The following is an 18,738-nucleotide window of genomic DNA, read 5'->3' on the forward strand; positions in this document are numbered from 1 at the left end:
ATAACAAAAACCCTACAGTGGCCAGCATATTGACGCCTTTTTTGAGAGCAGATTGCTCACTGTCAGGCGTTTATCATCCGCCATTTGCCTGCCGCTTGCCTGACCATTGCCTACCTTACCCCTATTCATCACCCAACGCTCGAGGTTCACCTCCCGATTGTCCGACAGCTGCCAGCAGTCTGACCGCAGATTGCCAGTGGAGAACCAGCTGCTTGCTGTTGCCTGGAAGTTCTCCGTCACAGTACCTGCAGGTTTGATTACACGTGGCTGCCACCATTTTGAGACAACAGCCAGGCCCCGTAGGAACCCTGGCCGGACTGACTGAGCCCCGTCTCCAGGATCCCTCAGCCCGACCGATCACTCCCTGCCTCTGGGGCCCTCACATCAACTTGACTGCTCCCTGCCGCCAGGACCCCCAGACCAACTGACTGCGCCCTATCACCGGGAACCCAGACCGACTGATTGCACCCGGCCTCCTGGATCCCACAACTACACCAAACACACTGGACTTCCAGGACCACTGGCGGACCAACTGCATCCTGTCTCCAGGACCTCCAGCTGACCAGTACACCCCTGAGCTGCAGCTCCCCATTTGCCAACACATTCGGAAGCCAGAGCGGCCATCGTGGATAATCCTGGAAGTCGTAGCTCCGATCTTTGGGTGGGGCAAATCCCATCCTGCAACGCCTGCTGGAGGCTTGAAGCTCATTGTCAGGTACCTCTCATGCATCAGGCTACTGAACACTGGGAGGTTTCATTAGTATATGACTGTTATACAGTAGATTTTCTTTTTTCTCCTTTTAAAAAAAAAAAATTAAGTTTTATTTCTTTACTTTTCTTGCTTTCTTTTCCTTTTGTTTACCTGTTCCCTCAGAGTCTCTTTCTCCCTTTTTTGCATGCCAACATCCAATTCTTTTGATTATACTCTCACCCTTTCAATTTTCTAGAACTTCTGTATATTCTTTTCTTATCCCATTAACAGCCATATTCTACATCCCTCTGCATCCTCTTTGTCCTCCATTAGAAACTGCAGACCTTATTGCAAACCTGTTTGTTTTACCAAAGATAACATTTGAACACGTTTTGTTTATTATGGCAATTTTGCTATTGTCCCATAGGGGCTATTTGGTCTAGGATTGCATAGTGTCTGATTTGGGCACTGCTAATATTGATCTCCCCTTAAAGAAAGGATTTTGGAAACCTATAGGGCCACTATAAGCCTATAGGGGGAAATCTGCAATACCCCAGATCTGCACTGCTAGAGGGGAAAATACATGAACAGCATGAAAAAACAAGGGAAGAAAATGATCCAAACAAATCTAGATTCTATAGTAATAGAATCCAATGACAGTATGTTAGAAGAAATGTCAGAAAAGGACTTCAGATAGTACATGATTAAGATGATTCGCAAAGCAAAGGATGAGATAAGAGAGCAAATGCAGGCAATGAATGATAATACCAATAAGCTGAAAGAGCACCTGCAGGAAGCAAAAGATCATTTCAAAAAGAGATAGAGATTCTCAAAAAAAACCAAACGGAAATCCTTGAAATGAAGGAGACAATAAACCAAATAAAAAACTCAATGGAAAGCATCACCAACAGACTAGACCACTTGGAAGACAGAACCTCAGACAATGAAGACAAAATATTTAATCTTGAATATAAAGTTGCCCAAACAGAGAAGATGGTAAGAAATCATGAACAGAATCTCCAAGAACTATGGGACATCATGAAAAGACCAAATTTAAGAATGATTGGGATTGAGGAAGGCACAGAGATACAAACCAAAGGAATGAACAACCTATTCAATCAAATAATATCAGAAAATTTCCCAAACCTGAAGAATGAAATGGAAAATCAAATACAAGAGGCTTACAGAACACCAAATGCACAGAATCACAACAGATCCACACCAAGGCACATTATAATGAAAATGCTTAACATTCAAAATAAAGATAGGATTTTGAAGGCCATGAGAGAAAAGCATCAGATTACATATAGGGGGAGACCAATACGGATAGCAGCCGACTTCTCAACCCAGACTCTAAAAGCTAGAAGGGCCTGGACCAACATATTTCAAGCTCTCAAAGAACATGGTTGCCAACCAAGAATCCTATACCCAGCAAAACTAACCTTCAGATTTGAAGATGAAATAAAATCCTTCCAGGATAAACAAAAGTTAAAAGAATTTACAAATAGAAAGCCTGCGCTACAGTGTTCTCAACAAAATATTCCATGAGGAGGAAATGAAAAACAACAAGGGAGGTCAGCAAAGGGAGGAACTACCTTAGAGAAAAACCACTTGAAGGAGAAACCAAGCTGACTTAAAAACCAAAAATAAGCCAAATGACTGGGAATATAAATCATTTCTCAATAATAACCCTGAACATTAATGGCCTAAACTCTTCAAAAGACATAGACTGGCAGAATGGATTAAAAAGAACCCCAACAATATGCTGCCTGCCAGAGACTCATCTCATAGAAAAAGACATCCACAGACTAAAGGTGAAAGGATGGGAAAAAACCTACCACGCACATGGACTCAGTAAAAAAGCAGGGATTTCCATCCTTATATCAGATAAAGTGGACTTCAAGCCAAAGTTAGTCAGAAGGGATAAAGAAGGACATTTCATACTGCTTAAGGGAACCATAAATCAGGAAGACATAATGATAGTAAATATTTATGCCCCAAAAAATGGTGCATCCCTGATACATCAAACAAATCCTTCTCAATTTCAGGAATCACATAGAACACAACACAATAATTCTGGGCGACTTTAACGCACCTCTGTCACCACTAGATAGATCTTCCAAACAAAATCCAACCAAAGAAACCATAGAACTCAATAACACAATCAATAACCTAGACTTAATAGATACATATAGAATATTCCATCCATCAACGAGTGGATACACTTTCTTCTCAGCAGCACATGGAACCTTCTCGAAAATAGACCATATGTTATGCCACAAAACAGCCCTTAGGAAATGCAAAAAAATAGAGATACTGCCTTGTTTCTATCAGATCATAATGGACTGAGAGCAGAAATCAATGACAAAATAAAAAAAGGAAATTACTCCAACACTTGGAGACTAAATAATATGCTATTGAATGAAACATGGATAACAAAAAACATCAGGGAGGAGATTAAAAAATTCTTAGAGGTCAATGAGAATGATGATACAACATATCAAAATTCTGGGACACTATGAAAGCAGTACTAAGAGGAAAATTCATTGCATGGAGCGCATTCCAGAAAAGAATGAAAAGTCAACAATTAAATGACCTAACATTACAGCTCAAAGCCCTAGAAAAAGAACAGAACAACACCAAAAGTAGTAGAAGACAGGAAATAATTAAAATCAGAGCTGAAATCAATGAAATTGAAACAAAATAAACTATTCAAAAAACTGATATAACAAAAAGTTGGTTCTTTGAGAAAGTAAACAAAATAGATAAACCCTTAGCCACACTAACAAAGAGAAGGAGAGAGAAGACTCAAATTACTAAAATACATGATGCAAAAGGAAATATCACGACAGACACCACTGAGATACAGAACATAATGAGAAGCTACTTTGAAAATCTGTATTCCAACAAAATAGAAACTACCGAAGACATTGACAAATTTCTAGAGACATATGCTCCTCCCAAACTGAACCAGGAGGACATACATGATTTAAACAGATCAATATCAAGCAAAGAAATAGAAGAAGCCATTAAAAATCTACCATCCAAGAAAAGCCCAGGACCAGATGGATTCTCAGCCGAGTTCTATAAGACCTTCAAAGAAGAACTCATTCCAATACTTCTCAAAGTATTCCTGGAAATAGAAAAGGAGGGTACCCTACCGAACACATTCTATGAAGCTAATATCACCCTCATACCCAAACCAGGACATCAAGGAAAGAAAATTTTAGACCAATATCCTTGATGAATATAGATGCAAAGATCATTAACAAAATATTGGCAAACCGTATCCAAAAACATATTAAGAAAATTGTGCACCACGATCAAGTGGGGTTCATTCCTGGAATGCAAGGATGGTTCAACATTCGTAAATCAATAAACGTAATCCATCATGTCAATAACTTAAGGATAAGAATCATATGGTTATTTCAATTGACGCAGAAAAAGCATTTGACAAAATACAACACCCCTTCATGCTTAAAACACTAGAAAAAATAGGGATAGTAGGAACATACCTGAACATTGTAAAGGCTATTGATGCTAAGCCCATGGCTAACATCATTCTTAATGGAGAAAAACTGAAACCATTCCCTTTAAAAATGGGAACAAGACAGGGATGTCCTCTTTCACCACTTCTATTCAACATTGTCCTTGAAACTCTAGTCAGAGCAATTAGGCAGACTAAAGAAATTAAAGGGATACGAATAGGAAAAGAGGAACTTTAGCTGTCACTATATGCGGATGACATTATTCTCTATTTAGAGGATTCAAAAACCTCCTCCAGAAAACTTCTAGACCTCATCAATGAATTCAGCAAAATAGCAGGCTATAAAATCAACACGCATAAATCTACAGCATTTTTATATGCAAGTGATGAAACAGCTGAAAAGGAAATGAGGACAACAACTCCATTTGCAATAGCCTCAAAAAACATAAAATACTTGGGCATCCATCTAACCAAAGAGGTAAAAGATCTCTACAATGAAAACTACAAAGCACTGAAGAAAGAAATTAAGGAAGACCTTAGAAGATGGAAAGATCTCCCATGTTCTTGGATAGGAAGAATTAATATTGTCAAAATGGCCATACTACCAAAAGTGCTATACAGATTCAATGCAATTCCAATTAAAATCCCAATGACGTACCTCACAGAAATACAGCAAGCAGTCATGAAATTCATCTGGAAGAATAAGAAACCCAGAATAGCTAAAGCAATCCTTAGCAGGAAGAATGAAACAGGGGATATCGCAATACCAGAACTTCAACTATACTACAAAGCAATAGTAACAAACACAGCATGGTATTGGCACCAAAATAGACAGGTAGATCAATGGTACAGAGTAGAGGACATGGACACAAACCCAAATACATACAATTTTCTAATACTAGACAAAGGAGCCAAAAATATGCAATAGAGGAAAGATAGCCTCTTCAACCAATGGTGCTGGGAAAACTGGAAATCCATATGCAACAGAATGAAACTAAACCCCTATCTCTCACCCTGCACAAAAATCAACTCACAATGGATCAAGGACCTTGAAATCAGACCAGAGACCCTGCATGTTATAGAAAAAAAAGTAGGTCCAAATCTTCACCTTGTTGGCTTAGGATCAGACTTCCTTAACAGGACTCCCATACCACAATAAATAAAAGCAAGAATCAATAACTGGGATAGATTCAAACTAAATAGCTTTCTCTCAGCAAAGGAAACTATCAGCAATGCGAAGACAGAGCCTACAGAGTGGGAGAAAATTTTTGCCACTCATACTTTAGATAGAGCACTAATTTCCAGAATATATAAAGAACTCAAAAAACTCTACACCAAGAATACAAATAACCCAATCAACAAATGGGCTAAGGAAATGAACAGACACTTCACAGAAGAAGATGTACAAGCAATCAACAGATATATGAAAAAATGTTCAACATCTTTAGTAATAAGAGAAATGCAAATCAAAACTACACTAAGATTCCATCTCACCCCAATTAGAATGGCAATTATCAAGAACACAAGCAACAATAGGTGTTGGCGAGGATGTGGGGAAAAAGGTACACTCATACATTGCTGGTGGGATTGCAAATTAGTGCAGCCACTCTGGAAAGCAGTGTGGAGATTCCTTAGAAAACTTGGAATGGACCTACCATTTGACCCAGCTATCCCACTCCTCAGCCTATACCCAGAGGACTTAAAATCAGCATACTACAGAGATATAGCCACATCAATGTTCACAGCAGCTCAATTCACAATAGCCAGACTATGGAACCAACCTAGATGTCCTTCAGTTGATGAATGGATAAAGAAACTGTGGTATATATATATACAATGGAATATTACTTAGCCATAAAGAATGATAAAATTCTGGCATTTGCAGGCAAATGGGTGAAATTGGAGAATATCATGTTAAGTGAGATAAGCCAATCTCAAAAATCCAAAAGAGGAATGATCTCACTGATAAGCGGATGATGACACTTAATGGGGGGTGGGAGTGGGACAAGAATGGAGGAAGGAGGGACTGTATAGAATGAAAAGAGTAGTGGGAGGGGTGGGGGGGAAGGAAAAAAATAACAGAATGAATCAAACATCATTATTCTATGTAAACGTATAAATATGCAAATGGTATGCTGTTACTCCATGTACAAACTGAAACAACATGTATCCCATTTGTTTACAATAAAAAAAAATAAAAAAATTTTTTTAAAAATTAAAAAAAAAAAAAAACCCTATAGTGATAGAAAGCAGATCAGAATTGAAAGGACTTGGAACAAGGGAAGAATTAATAAAGAACATGAGGAAAATTTTCTTTCTTTTCTTTTTTCTTTTTGGTACTGGGGAGTGAACTCAGGGGCACTCAATCACTGAGCCACATTCCCAGCCCCATTTTGTAGCTTACTTACAGACAGGGTCTGAGTTGCTTAGTGCCTCACTTTTGTTGAGGCCGACTTTGAACTTGAGACACTCCTGCCTCAGTCTCCCAAGACACTGGGATTACAGGCATGCACCACCATGCCTGGCTTATTTTTATTTTTGATTGTGGTGGTGGTTATGTAGCTATATGTATGTGTGAAAACTCACAGAACTGGACCCATTCTATTTTTTTAAATTTTTGTAAGAAAGGTGTTTCTATTTTATATATGTATATATACACATATATATTATATAATTTTCTTTTTTAGTTGTCAATGGAGCTTTTATTTTATTTATATGTGGTGCTGAGTATTGAACCCAGGGCCTCACATGTGCCAGGCAAGCGTTCTACCACTGAGCCACTGAATCACAACTCCAGCCCCCGGACCCATTTTAAAATGGGTAAAATTTATTGTTTATAAATAACTCCTCGATAATCCTGAGTTTAAAAATTACCATACACACCAGAACAAATAAAACTACGTAGACTGAACATAAAATGTCATCAAAGATGTAGACAATCCAGTTTATACATTGCAGATGGGAATGTAAAATGATACAACCACTTCAGAAAGGTTGTCAATAAAACCAAGTATACACCTATCCTATGACCCAGCCCTTCTATTCCTACATATTTACCCAAGATAAAGTAAAATATATGCACACAAAGACTGACAAATCTTTATAGTGACTATTCAAAAATCCTAAACTAGAAACAAACAAAAACATCCATCAACAGGTGAAGAAATAAATAAAATGAGTAATATCTATGTAATGAAAGACTGCTCTACAGTAAAAAGGAATTACTAATACATGTGACAACATGGCTGAATCTCAAAATCATTACACTAAGTGGAAAAAAAAGTAAGATATGAAAAGCTATACAAGGTATGATTCTATTTCTATATAATTTCAAAAATGCACTCCAATATGTAGGGTAGAATGCAGATCAGTGCTTAAGGCAGGCATGGAGGGGAGGATGGATTATAAGGGTATTAGAATACGTTTCAGGGTTATGGAAATGTTCTACATCTGTATCTTGATTGCAGACATGGTTGAAACTCATAAACCTTCAGTGCTCTAACACTAAGTTACACCCCTAGTTCTTTTTCACTTTGAGACAGGGTCTCACTAAGTTGCTGAGGCTGGCCTCAAACTTTCCACCCTCCTGCTTCAGCTTCCTTATAGTCTCTGGGGTTACAATCAAGCACATGGCTAAACTCTACATTTTAAATAGACACTTGTACATAATTTCAAAATATAGCAATAAAAAAATCCAGTAAATAAAAACTCATTGATAAATGACTACAAATAATTTATCAAGTTTCTGCCTGTCAAAAACTTGAAAAGTAAAATCAAAGCCAGTAGAAAATATCTACAATTTATTTATCACAAAGTGCTTATCTCCCTAACATTTAAAGAATTTACCAAAAATGGTCAAAGAAAATATATCAAAAGTATAATAGAAAAAATGATGGGGCTGGGCATTTAGCTCAGTTGGTAAAGTGCCTGCCTCACAAGTGCAAGGCCCTGGGTTCAATCGCCAGCACTGGAAAAAAAAAAAAAAAAAAAAAAAGAGTAAAAGACATGAACAGATGTTGCCTTTAAAAATGGCCTTTAAATATACAGAGATGTTCAACATCATAAGAGAAATCTAAAAAAAAAAAAAAAAAAAAAAAAAAAAACACACACACACAGAAATGTAGCATTACCACTGACATCACAAAAAGCAAGTGGACGCCATACACTTCCTCCCAGAACAATGCGACACCATTTATGACCACTTTGGAAGGAAAACAAAAACATTCTGAATCTCATCCTCTGAATCCAACCACCAATTTACAGGAACACGGAAGACAGTCTAAGAGCAAGAGAAACTACACACAGGGATTCAAATGACAGAATTCATACTACCGGGAATTTCTTAGGACAACTAGTTTCTTCAAAATTAAATTAAAAAGCAGTAGGGGAAAAAGGAACTGATGAGGAACCCACAAACTAAAAAAAGACTTTAAAAGACAACTAGACTCGGGCTGGGGAGACAGCTCAGTTGGTAGAGTACTTGCCTTGCAAGCACAAGGCCCTGGGTTCAATCCCCAGCACTGCCAAAAAAAAAAAAAGACAACTAGACTGATCATAACATATGTACTGTACCTTATTTAAATCCTATTTAAGAAAAGTGGAAAACTGAATACTGTCTGATGATATTAAGGTAAGATATTTTTGGTGTGATAATGGTATCATTGTTATTTATAAAATGAGTTATTTAGAGATGCATACTGATAGAGATAAAATGTATCTGGGATTTGCTTCCAATAATTTTGGAGATAGGAACGAATGGAGGAGACAGCCTGGGTTGATGGTTGTTGGGGCTAAACAATGATGCACGAGGATGATTTATATTACTCTTGCCTACTTTCATGGCTATTCACAATTCTCCATAATAGTAAAGTTTAGAAATATCTAAGCCTGTGGAACAAGTCTATAATCCCAGCAATTCCAGATGCTGAGGCAGGAGGATCACAATTTCAAGGCTAGCCTCAGCAATTTAGCAAGGTCCTAAGCAACTAAGCAAGCCCCTGCCTTAAAATTAAATTAAAAAAAAAAAAAAAAAAAGGTTTAGTTCAGTGGTAAAGCAACCCTAGGTTTGATCCCCAGTACAAAAATAACAATTAAAAAACTTTCGGGCTGGGGAGATAGCTCAGTTGGTAGAGTGCCTGCCTCACAAACACAAGGCCCTGAATTCGATCCTCAGTACCGCAAAAAAAAAAAAAAAAAAAAAAAATTTCTAAAAAAAGAAATATCTATACACATAGAAATATTATTTCCATTTATCTATCACACTGGCAAAAATTCCAAAGTTTAATAACACTATACTAGTGAGGTTTTAAGAAAATAAGAACTTTCTTACACAGCTGGTAAGAAGGCAAAATGGTAAAAAACTATTGAGGTGAATCTGACACTATTTAACAAAATCATAAGCATTTATCTTGTGATCCAGCATTCCTACTTGGTATTCCAATATGAAACTATCAATATATATGCATTGTAAGACTTTATATACAATATAATGAAAGCATATTGAACCTATTGATTATATTTAAAATAAAATTTAAAAATGTAGTAGAGTATGGTAACACACGCCTATGATCTCAGCAATTTGGGAAGCTGAGGCAGGAGAACTGCAAGCTCAAGGGCAGCATCAGCAATTCAGAGACAGAGCACTCTAGGTTCAATCCTCAGTACCCTCTCCCCAAAAAGAGAAAACATTTGTTATAAGGAATGAAGATTTTCACAACAAAGAAAAAAGTACAAACACAAAATAGAAAGAAAAGTTCTTTTACAATGTATCTGAATCTGAAATACTATGAACTCATGATCTTTGAAATACAATGGTAATAAAAAAACAAAACAAAACAAAAAAAAAAAACCACTACTTTGCAATCCCAATGTATTCACTGATCTAAGCAAACACCTTTATTTATTTTTACGGTGCTGGGAATTGAACCCAGGGCCTTGGGCAAGCAAACATCTTTAATGAACACTAAAACCACCAGATAAGACATTGTTAGGGAACAGAATATTAATAAGGCCTCAAAATTCCACCCCAGTTTTCTTAGTAATAGCAAAGAGGAAAATGCATCTTTACAATGGAAGACTTTAGAGCACTACCACCTTCACTAAACAAGTTAGAATCTAATCCACCTAGAAGCCACATCCTAATAGATGACACTTATCCCTCATAGAATACCCCTTATGTGATTCCCCTGATATGAAATACCCAGAATGGGCAAACCTTTGAGGACAGAAAGTAGATGAGCAGCGGCCTAGCGACGGGGGATAAGAGAAATGAGCTGCCTAGGGATGGGAAGGTCCAAGGGTGATAAAAATATTCCACAACTGAGTGTAACGATAGCTGCACAACTGCAAACACACTAAAAACCACTGAATTCTGCACTTTAAATCGGTGAATTAAAGTGTGAACTATTTCTCAATAAAGCTATTTTTTAAAAAATGAAATAACTGTAATTGTCTTTATCCTAAAGAACATCAAAGACCCTAACGGGCAATTCATCTTCCAGACCTCTCTGTGTTGCTGTGTTTCAGGGACCGCTTTCTATTTACATCATCTCAGTGAGCTCACTTATTTTCATAGGTCTAAACAGTGAGGATTTCAAATTGGTACCCACAGCCCTGAACGTTCTATTGGTCTCTGGACATGTGCACCACTGCCCACTCTACAAGTCTAGATACCTACCTAACATTCATCTCAAACTCAGAACTGAGTCTAGATACTCCCCTCAGAAACCTGATCCTCTCCATCTTCCCCTCCTCAGAACACTGCCATTCCTTTCTTCCTCCATTCAGGTGAAATATTGTGAAGTCACTCGAGTCTTTTGGTGGTTGTTGTTCCTCTTACTCCATGTCCAATCCATTAACAAATTCTATTGGTTCTATCTTCAAAATATATTCAGAATCCTACAGGTTCCTACCACTTGCTGCCACTCTGGTCCAACTGACCATCACCTCCCACCTGGATAGGGCCTCCCTGCTTCAGCCCTTGCACCACTTAAGTATCTTCTCAATGTGGCAGCCATAGTAATCCTGCCAAAATACATGTTCAGGGGTTCACTCAATAAATAAGTACTATTCTAAATATTTAACTTTTAGCTTAACCCTTATAATAACAATTTTATAGATGAAAAAACTACGATACATATCCACAGTCACATTAGGAAGCAGCAGAGCTGGGATTAAATGAGGGGAGCCCATGTTCTAACACTGTGACGTCACTCTGCTCAAGCTCTTCAGTGCAGTGATGTCCACCTCGGCTGCTTATTAGAATTACCTGGAGTTTCTAAAAATCCGGATGCCTAGGACTTCCTGATGCATTCCCCACCCCAATTAAACAAGAAACTCTGAGGTGGGATCCAGGTCTGAGTACATTTTTAAAGTTCTCCAGATAATTCTAATGCTCAGCCAAGGTTAAGAAACATTATTTCAGTAGGATCCCATCCCACTAAAAGTAAAAGCCAAAGCCCTTATAAAGGCTACAGGCAGGGATGGGGATATGGCTCAGTTGGTAGACTGCTTGCCTTGCAAGCAAAGGCCCTGGGTTCAATCCCCAGCACCACAAAAAAAAAAAAAAAAAAAAAAAAGGCTACAGGCATCACTCCCCAGCTCACCCCATCACATCCCATCCCACCCCCACCCGTCTGCTCACTCATCTGGACCCTGGGACACCAGACAAGTTGCCTCATTCACGGCCTTTTAAATCAATTGTGGCTCTTTAGTGATGCATTCCCTGAGACCTTAAAAAACTGCAAATCCTCCAAAATGATCTGCCACTTCCCACCTCCCCTTCCTGCTTACTCTTCTCCTTAGCAATATCTAACAAATGGTGTACTTCACCATTTATTTACCAGTTTCCCCACACTGGAATACAGGCTCCATGAGAGTAATTTTTTTTTTTTTTTAATGTTTTTTACTGCTGTTTCTCCAATACCTAAAACAGCAGCTGGCACATGGAAAGCACTCAAAAACTATTTGATGAATGAAGTATTAAGTAAACCCATAATTACTACACCAAATATTAATGTTTTCAGAGAGAAAGTTACTTTGTCCTCATCATATAAAAAATCATTTAGCAGATTTAACTGGTTTATTTAGCTAACAGAAGGAAAAACATTCAAACACTGTATTTCTGTTTAGATTTCTATCCTTAGTAAAGCCAGCATAAGGCAGGAATAGTTAAAATCAGATTATTAACCCCTGAATTTGTCCTTCAGCTTTACTTATGTGAGATCTTACAAAACAGTCATAAATTAAGATACAGTTAACACTTCACCAGTCAGGAACCAGGAAATAAACAAAAAAAAAAAAAAAAAAAAAAGAGGGAGAGAGAAAGAAAAAGAAGGAAAAATTGAATTCTGCACAGTGAGAGTTTTGTTCCTAGGCCTACAGAACTTCATATTGTTTGTTAATTAGATGCTGAGTGGACCTAGTCCCCTTACTCCCAAAACAAAGCTGAGAAGGTAGTTGTCCCTTCTTATCTATAGGGATTATGTGAATGTTAAAGTCCCTTATATAAAATTATGTGGTATTTGCACATAACTTATGTACATCCTCCCTATAATGTAAAGCATCTCCAGGATATTTATAATACTTAATACAACATAAGTGCTATGTAGAGAATTGTTACCCTATATTGTTAGGGAATAATGACCAAAAAAAAGTCTCTACATGTTCAGTATAAATGCAGTATTTTTCTTGAATTTTGTTGATCTGTGGGTTGGTTGAATTTGTGGATGGAGAATGGATTACACAAACATCAAGGACCACATATCTGGTCAGGCATACTAGTACAAGTCTAATTCCAGCAACTCAGGAGGCTGAGGCAGGAAGATAGCAAGTTTGAGGCCATCCTCAGCAACTTGGCGAGACTGCCTCAAAATAAAAAATTAAAAAGGACTGAGGATGTAGCTCAGTGGTAAAGCAAAAGCACCCTGGGGTTCAGTCTCCAGTGTTAAAAAAAAAAAAAAATCAAACATCTGTGGAACTAGGCACGGACCCCTCACCTAACTGCCACATACACACACATCCCAGGGCCCTGGCACCCTAACCACCACCTTACCATCCTTGCCCTCTATAGAAACAAGTGGCAGAAGAAAGGGAAAGAATTAAACATCTTAAAAGGCTTCAGGGAGAATACACCAGATGTAAAGCGATGTTCACCCAAAAACAGAGGTGGAGGCCTCCAAGAGAAATCCTTCACCAAGATCAAAGTACCTAGAAGAAGGAGAGACTAAAATCTCACTCTCCATTTCAATGTCTGACTACATGGTAGACTGACTGACTGAATGCCTATTTGAACAGGGGAACAAAGAGAACTGATGAGACGTAGCAAGATACAGGAAAGGGGACATACTTAAGCAGCCTGTAAGCCACCCGCTGGCATCAGAGAAGTGAGTTTCCGGTGGGACAAAGGGAAATGCAGAAGCACCTAAATTTGAGCAGCCTTACCATTATCAAAAACTGTGGCTGCAGAGTGAAAAGATCCTCACCCAAACTCACCCGCACCCCACACTCACAGGAATAGGCAAGTGGTGTGCCGTTGGAAAAGGTTCAGCTACAGAAAATTTCATACCCAGGAACTGCGTGCTGTAGGGAATCTCCCTGCAAGAGCTCACCAAAAATGTCAGTTTGGTTATCCACCAGTGGATATCAATGGACTGCCATTATTAACCAAGAAAGAGTTAGGCCCAACAAAGTTTCAGATCTCAGCTGGGTGAAGGCCCGTATCTGTAATTCCAGCTTCTTGGAAGGCTGAGGTGGGAGGATGACAAGTTCAAGGTCATGCTGGGCAATTTAGTGAGACCATCTCAAAACATAAAAAGGTCTGGGGATATAGCTCAGAGGTAGAAGCTCCTGAGTTCAATTCCCAGTACCATCATACACACACCCAAAATAAAGAGGCGGGTGTGGTGTAAGGGAAATTTAGCAGAAGCTGGTAAGTAATACTTGCCTTTTTCCATTTCTCTTCTAACTAGTCCCTATCCCAGTAGATAGCTTAAGAAAAAAGAGGCATCCTAGAGCATACTGTGATCCCTCCCTTCCCCACGTGCTGGCCACATTAAGTGCCAGACCCTGGGTAAGGGAGGAAAGGAGTTCTAAATTGAATATGAGATTGATGGCTTAAACTAGAACAGACTGGAGCTTTTAATAGCTGTAAATGATAGAAAAGCTATCATTTACCCATGATGTCACAAGGCAGGGGGAGGGACAGCAGAAGATCCTACAAAGCATAGTTGAAAGCAGTGAATGGTGAAAATTAAAACTGTCTCGTTTGTTTGCACCAGGTTGGGACTGCTCAATAACCTGATGACACAGGGAACTGCATTACCACCCACAGGAATGGGAGGGAACACCTAACGTGGGAATTCTCAGGGCAGATTTACCGTATCGGGTAATACGCTGTATTAGAAGCCCTCTGACACTTCTGCCACCTCTAGTGTCTATAACTGATCTTTCTTCAAGAGGTTAAAATGAATCCAGAATCTAGCTAGAACTCAGTGGTTAAACTATAAAAGCCTAGGATGCCTAGCGGTTAGGTAAAATAATGACTTTTTGGAGAATAAAGCTATCAGATTGCAAAGTCTGATAAAGTGCCACTTGGAAATAAAATTTTATTCTAAAACTAAAAATTCTGAGTGATTCTAATTCTTTTACAATCAACAAAAATTTCTTCAAAAAAAGTTTAATATAAAAATCCCCAAAAGCAGTATCTTCCTGATGCAAAGCTATTCAACTATTCAAAAGGCTATTCTAAAATAAACAGCAAACAAATGTTTGCTTAAATATTTTCTAGGAATCACAAATGCACATAGTACCTACAAGGAAAAAAAAATTACTTAGGGTTAAATGGTTTAGTTACTCATTAATTTTAAGAGTCTTACTACTGCAGCAAATATCAACATGAAGCTTTATTTTTACATAAAAACACCCCATATATACTTTTTTAAATTAATTAAGCACTATAGGCAAGCACTGGAAGCTACCAAAAGCTCCTGCCCCCTAGACGTCCTTTCTGATGACATGTCAGTACGTTTCCAAAGGCAGGGTTCACGAAGGGTCAAAAAAAATCTCTAAAACTGTATTTTAATATTAATCCTTCTGAATCCATTTGTTACAGACCTGAAATTGGATTTTAAAAATCTTGAAATTTAAAACAAAGTTTTAACATTACCAAAAGTAAACTGCTCAAGCTTGTGAAAAAAAATTGTGTATTACCTTCGCTCACAGTTCTGGCACCAGGGAGAAGTACTTAAGACAGTTACTCTTACAGTATTCAAATTTTTCTATCTAATAAATTTGATAATTTTTAATCTAATAAAAGCAAAATGTAGCTTTTGACACATTTTGAGTATTCTATTCAGAAAACTATCTTCCTCATTCTTAAATGATAGACTTATTTAAATGAGACCAGGAGTAACTAACATTAAGCAATATGTCAATCTCAAAATTTGACTTAAATTATGCTAATAAATTTTGCTTAGATTTCATTCTGGGTTACAAATTATGCAAATAAACTGTAGGATTTGCAGTATGACTATAATAATAATAGTAAGGAATTTTCAGGCTTAGGCAATAAAGTCACTTTTTAAAAAGCTCTAGCAAGTATTTTTAAGGAAAAAGTCCCCCTGAATATCTATAGTGTTTCTCATCTTTCCCAAGTATCTTCCTGGGAATCTTCAATAACACTACATCCCATAAATTTTTAACCAGCATTGAATAATGCCCACAATGACTTTTTAAAGAAAAAACCCAATGCTATTCTTAACATCTTTAAACACTTCTAAAAAGGTCCTTCCGGTTTATGAACTCATGGCAGTTTCCTCACAATTGTGTACTTATCCTGTTCCACTGTCTTTCCTAGTCTAGGACAAACTCAAATTTACACACCACCTCTCTTTCCTATTCTAAATCTGGAAAGAAAAAAGACCCAAACCTGCTCCACACCCCCACACTCCAGCAAAAATAAAACTACAAATTAACAAGATAAACTGAGATAGAAAGCAACATACATGTCACATCTTCTTAGTGTTGCAAAAGTTTCCCCCTGCTTACCCCAAAAGACAAATCCACGGCCATATGCCTTGATACAGGTTGATTCTTAAGAAAAACCTGTTAATGGATATGCTGGTCACTTTATAGCACTAAAAAATAAATGCCATTCTGTCAAGCTTAATATTCTTGCTGAAATGTATCAGTATTCTAAAACGTAATTTCTCTTAGGAAGATTTGGACCAGATAAGGTCTATCTGGTCCTTATTATTTGGAGAAATAATTTTTGCCACCAGTGTGTCAATATGAAAAAAATATATATACTAGTATAAAAAGTAATAGAAATTTTAGAATGAATCTATTTCTGAAATAATGGTGCAGATTGCAAAGGAAAACAGTTTTACAAAACTGTGAACTTTTTTCCCCCCAAGTTTTTCTCCGAATCACATACCACTCACCCAAATTTTGCGGTAAAGTCTTTTAATGGCACTAAACATAGAAAGTATGTGCGCTGGGTACTCGGCGGGAAATAATGCAGATCGCTCAGGAGTTCTAAGATAAAAGACAATGGTACAAACCTCAGAGTGTGCTGCTTGTTCCAGTCATTAAACACACAGGAAATAAGATTTTCGAGTTAGAAAACTAATTTACAAAGAGCAAGGGCTTACTGAAAGCAAAGAAAATCTTACTAAAACAAACAACGTCCAACCGCAGAGAAAACAAGTATTGGAGAGGACGGGAAGCAGAAATCGAAGGCGACAACGGCACAAACCGCCTGAATCTCTGCTGCTTAAGCCTGTCCGGGACCTGCCCCCGAGAGAGCCATCGGGCTGGAGGGCCGATGCGCGCCCCCTGGACGCCCTGCCTCGAGCAGAGGCTGCGAGCCCCGTAATAACAGGACCGCTTTCGGAATGACACCACTTTCCCCTCCGATGATCAATCCAGGAGGTCAATAGAAAGCGTCGAAATAAACCACAAGCCTCGCGGGGCCGCCCGTCAGCTGCGGCCGGAGGCTGGCGTCAAGCCCCCGACCAGGCTCCTGGTCGCCGCCCCGGTCCACCTGCGTGACCTTGGGCCAGCCACTTGCCTCTCCCGCTGGCCAACCACCCGGCCTGCGCGAGCCCGCGGGCGAGTCCCGCTGGGAAGGCGCGTTCGACCCGCAGCCGAGGATGCCCAGCGCCGACGGCCGGGCTCGGCCTGGAGCCGCGCCACTCGACAGGCGCCGCCGCCGGGAATCCCCGGACAGCTGGCCCCGCGCTGCGCGTCCCGGGCGGCGCTCGGAGGCAGGGAGGGAGGGGCCGCCGCGCTTCCCGGCGAGGGCACCGAGGACTCCGCGGGCCCCCGCCCTGCCCGACCTGCCGCCAGCAGCCCGCGCGCAGGTGAGCCGGCCCGCGGCCTCGCCAGGTGCACCGCGCGCGGGAGGGGGCGCGGCCCCGCGCTCACCGGCCTGCCGGCCCCGCGGCGCACGCCCGGCCGCCTCCCGCTCGCCGCCGCCGCCGCCACCTCGCCCCGCGCCCGGCCTCGCCCCTGCCGCCCCTGAGCGGTCGCGCTCCACACGCCCCACTTTACCGCGGCCTCGGCCCGGAGCACCCGCGCCGCCGCGGCCCCGGCTCCCACAGGCACCCACAGGTCGGCAGCAGCGCCCACGACGGCCCGCCCGCGCACTGCGCACGCGCGGCCGCGTCGCCTCAGCCCCCAGACGGCGACTGAGATTCCGGAGCCGGCACTCCCAGTGCGCGAGAACTCCAAGTCCCGGCAGGCCCCGCGCGCGCCCAGCGGCGTGACGGGCGGGGCGTCGGGCGTCTTCCTGGTTCCAGGGCGCGGCCCGGGGCGCGCCGGGGCGGGGCGCGTGCGGAGCGCCGGGCTCCTGCGCCGCGGTGCATGCTGGGACGCGTAGTTCTCCAGGACCGCGAGCTTGGCTCGGAGGTGGAACTCCGCGTTCTCTGATGTCATCGCCCGGAGCTGCGAGGGCAGGGATATTTAAAATGAGGTTTCCTTCGCTTGCAGAAAAATTTGTTTGCAAACCGTTGCATAGTCGGTCCAGAAGGCATAAATTCATAGGTTGCGGTGAGATCTGAATAAATGTGCTGCCTCTGAGCACCAATTTTTCGCCCTTAACCACTTCTTTCCCCCTTTGAACTGCAGCTCCACCTCCTAATTAGAATGGTGTTAGAAGCAGAGGTGGTGGCTACGCGAAGTTTAAAGGATTAGTCGAAATTCTTTAAGGGCGATGTATTCTCGAATATTTATAACTACTTAACGTATTTGTTGAGCACCTACCATGTGCCAAGTACCAGCCCTAATGGATCCTGCGTTAGGTAAGGGGAGGTAAGAAGTCCGCCAGATGATTACAGATTTTAATGCGGTGGAGAGCTGGGCAAGCTGCAGAGATAGCGTCAGAAAGGGTGGCCAGGGAAAGTTCTCCGAGGAAGTGATATCTGAGCCAAAATCTGAAGAATGAGAATTTTTTTTAAATGCAGAGTTGGAAAAGAATTACATTCTTTCTCAGTGCATAGCCCACACTAGACTCTGAATAAGTATTTATTCCTTTTGTGTTCCTTTCTTCTCCCTGCACAAA

The 18,738-nt window shown here is 40.4% G+C and overlaps 1 protein-coding gene across 4 annotated transcripts in view; it reads right to left on the reverse strand.

The window, feature by feature from the left end:
- Window positions 1-17,872, reverse strand: part of PLEKHA1 (pleckstrin homology domain containing A1) — a 69,580-nt gene extending 51,708 nt beyond the window's left edge. For 3 of the 4 annotated variants that reach the window (XM_079138481.1, XM_079138484.1, XM_079138483.1), the window contains exon 1: window positions 17,730-17,872. The gene's annotated coding sequence lies outside the window, so the exon portion shown is untranslated. Of the gene's footprint in view, window positions 1-16,618; window positions 16,713-17,729 lie in introns of all 4 variants that reach the window. The other variant, XM_079138482.1, reaches the window with a different exon arrangement.
- Between the last annotated feature and the right edge of the window lie 866 nt (window positions 17,873-18,738).

Source organism: Sciurus vulgaris (assembly GCF_902686455.1).
Source record: "Sciurus vulgaris genome assembly, chromosome: 4".
NCBI lineage: Eukaryota > Metazoa > Chordata > Mammalia > Rodentia > Sciuridae > Sciurus > Sciurus vulgaris.